This window comes from Petaurus breviceps, unplaced genomic scaffold (assembly GCF_028583685.1).
Source record: "Petaurus breviceps papuanus isolate PSGF00001 unplaced genomic scaffold, PetGlider_PUasm1.0 98, whole genome shotgun sequence".
Taxonomy (NCBI): Eukaryota; Metazoa; Chordata; class Mammalia; order Diprotodontia; family Petauridae; genus Petaurus; species Petaurus breviceps.
This window is the reverse complement of record NW_027187460.1, coordinates 30,761,763-30,765,367: the sequence shown is the minus strand read 5'-3', so window position 1 is coordinate 30,765,367 and position 3,605 is coordinate 30,761,763. Positions and strand designations below refer to the sequence as shown.

Sequence of the window (3,605 nt, the reverse complement as noted above, 5' to 3'; positions counted from 1 at the left end):
GACTCATGAAGATGACTCTTTCTGACTCCAAGTGTAGTATTGTATACACTGTGCCATTTAGCTGCCCCAGTGATGCTGTGCTCCCCACAATTTTACTTCCTCAGGGCCAGACATTTGTATTGAAAATATACCTCTTTTAAGTGGGAAGCAATGATGCTATCCTCCTCACTTAATAAAAGACCTATATTTTCAATACAAATGTTTGACCTTGAGGAAGTAAAATTGTGGGTGAACCAAAGGGTGTTGGAAAGAAATATTGTGGGCACAAGTTAGCTGTAGTATATATCCATTGAAGACCTACCCTCAAGAAGACAAGTAAGAGGTCTTTTTGAGAAAATGTATGATGGGAAAAGGAGGGTGTACTACTAGTGATGTTGCATGAGCAAAAGCTAACAGTTGGAGCCTAAGAGCTCCATTGGTACTCTCAGAATGTAAAAGGAACAAGAGGAAAACTTTGAGTCCATTTGGTGGATACTTTATGGAGGATCTTTGGAAGAATATTGGCAAGAATGTCTCAGGGGGAGAAGGCAACTAGTGATGGAAGGAACACATTATACCATGAGCTGTTGTTAATAGAATTTCACTTTTAGTCAGTAGGAACTCATACTTGAGGTTTCCATGGAAATCTGTAATTTTAACAGGTCATTAGAATCTTTATAAGAACAGTTTCAAAAAAGAGAAGGCAATGGAGTCTAAAGACTATTATTGAACACTGAGCTTGACTTCGATTCTGGGCATGTATCATTAAAGGGATGGTTAGGGAACATGTAGAAAATGAATTGATGATCACAGATCATTTTGTTGGCTTCATCAAGAGTAAGTCATGCGTACACTTTATAGAAAAAAAAAGTCTTAATTGGAAAGTCATTGTTCATGGTTGGACTAGGCTGATTAAATAAAAATTTTTAAAATTAAATTAAATAAAAATAAATTTAAAAAATTAAATAATTTTTATTTAATAAAATAAAAATAAATAAAACAAAAATTAAAACTAAAAAAAATTAAATTAAATAAAAACTTTAATTTACAGATCTAGTGTATTATCACACTAACTAGCAGTTGCTTTATAGGACTAGATAAAATGATAAAATTTATTTGGAGGAACGAAAGATCTTGAATTTTAAGGGGGAATAATGAAATAAAAAATAGGAATGAAATTACATCACTGCCCTTTACCCCCCCCCCCCCCCCCCCCAGCAATATATTATAAAGCAGTAATTATCAGACTAATTTATTATTACTTACGAAAATAGAAAAATGCCTTTCGGTCCGAGCTGTAGCAAGGGGCTGTGCAGGCAGCAACGAGTTCCCCAGCTTTGGGCCCTCTCTCCGCGGCTTTCCTTCTCCGCCTCCAGCACCTTCCCCCTCTGTGACCATGATGGAACAGTAAATCTCCTTCGCCAAGGACTTCCTGGCTGGTGGCATCGCCGCCGCCATCTCCAAGACCGCGGTGGCCCCCATCGAGAGTTAAGCTGCTGCTGCAGATGCAGCATGCCAGCAAACAGATTGCTGCAGATAAGCAGTACAGAGGCATAATGGATTGTATAGTCCGAATTCCAAAGGAACAAGGGGTGCTTTCCTTCTGGCGGGGTAACTTAGCGAATGTCATTAGATACTTCCCCACCCAGGCCCTTAACTTCGCCTTTAAGAATAAGTATAAGCAGGTGTTCTTTTGGAGGAGTGGACAAGCACACACAGTTTTGGAGGTATTTTGCTGGCAATCTTGCCTCTGGTGGTGCAGCTGGAGCCACTTCTCTCTGCTTTGTCTACCCCTTGGATTTTGTGAGAACCCGCTTGGCAGCTGATGTTGGAAAATCTGGCACTGAGGGGGAATTCAAAGGCCTGGGAGACTGCCTTGTGAAAATCACCAAGTCTGATGGAATTCGGGACTTGTATCAAGGTTTCAGTGTCTCAGTGCAGGGTATCATTATGTATAGAGCAGCTTACTTTGGAATCTATGATACAGCAAAAGGTATGCTCCCAGATCCGAAGAACACTCACATTGTGATAAGCTGGATGATTGCACAATCAGTGACTGCTGCCCCAGGTGTGGTCTCCTATCCCTTTGATACAGTAAGGCCGCGAATGATGATGCAGGCAGGTCGCAAAGGAGCTGATATCATGTACACTGGGACAATTGACTGCTGGAAGAAGATTGCTAAAGATGAGGGTGGCAAAGCTTTCTTCAAGGGTGCCTGGTCCAATGTTCTTAGAGGAATGGGTGGAGCTTTAGTGCTTGTCTTGTATGATGAATTGAAGAAAGTAATCTAAGTACATTCTAATTAAAAAAGGAACCAGTGAATATAGATCATGTAGAATACTTAACCATACTTAGTATTTTGGACCACTGACCTTCAAGAAATTCCTGTTGTCTTATTATCCAGACCAGATCATGTTTGTAGGGGAGCCAGGAAAAGCTCTTAGAAAAAGGGACTCATTTATTATTGTGATCCATTATTCACAGTGGAACTGATGATGATTCAGTATATAGATTCTATTGGTTTTTTTGGAAAATAGCAGTTACTGTGGGTCCAAGGAGGCAGATCAACTTAGACCATCTAGTTTAAATGCTCTTTTGTAGGACCATAAATTTGTGTTTAAGTATTTATTTAAAAAAATCATGTGTCCCATTTGTACTTAAGCACTATATATACTATTTTGCACAGCTGACTTTGGCAGTTATGATGATCTGTGTTGGGCATTCTGCTGTAAAAACAATAAATACACAGAAGACTAAGACTTGTGATGTAAAAAAAAAGAAAATAGAAAAATATATCAGTGGAATAGGTTAGATAAGCAGGATCTAGAATCAGTTGAACATAGTAGCCTAGTGTTTGTTAAATGGAACATTACAAACTACAGAGGGAATGACTTCATAGTAGACAAGAACAAGAACACATGCTCTGAAATGGAGAACTGGGCTCCTCCATTGTGAATTATTAGGCTTTTTCAGAAACAGGCTTTCAAGATTGCAGGATTGACTTCTCATTGTCCAGTGTCCCATTTCAGCAGAAAAATGGGGGAACAAAATGTTGTATCATTCAGTCGATTTTTCTTTGGAATTTGCTTGTTTGGCAAAATAAAAAAATAGTTTGACAAAAAAAATTGATTAGCATTTTATATTTTATGCCACAGTAAACACAGTGGTTTCATCACCTAAATATAAAGGCATATTAAAAGAAAATTGGAGAACAGGAGATACCATCCAAACCTGTTGTAAGTGGGTGAAGTCTTAAAGCATAGAGGTGATCACAAAAGAGAGACTATACAATACTGATTGCAAAAAATTAAACTTTTTTGTCTTACAATTTATCTGGAATAAGAAGAAATGGCTGAGTGAAAAAAGCAACTTTGTATCAAATATTTTGATAACATTCTGATTTCAAAAATACACAAAAAATTAACAGATATCAAGAGCCATTTCTCAATGGATAGTGGAACAGTTAAAAAAAGAAATAGAAACTATCAATATCTATATGAAAAAGATTCCCAAATCACTCATAACAAGATAAATATTCATTTAAACAACTTTGAATTTTCACCTGACAACACTCAAATTATAAAAACATTGAAAACTCAACTCTGATTCCTAACAGTATTTGAAA

At 37.4% G+C, this 3,605-nt stretch overlaps 1 pseudogene; it reads left to right on the top strand.

Moving 5' to 3' along the window:
- Positions 1 to 1,246: 1,246 nt before the first annotated feature.
- LOC138155984 (ADP/ATP translocase 3-like) lies at positions 1,247 to 2,771 on the top strand (annotated as a pseudogene).
- The last annotated feature ends 834 nt before the right edge of the window (positions 2,772 to 3,605 follow it).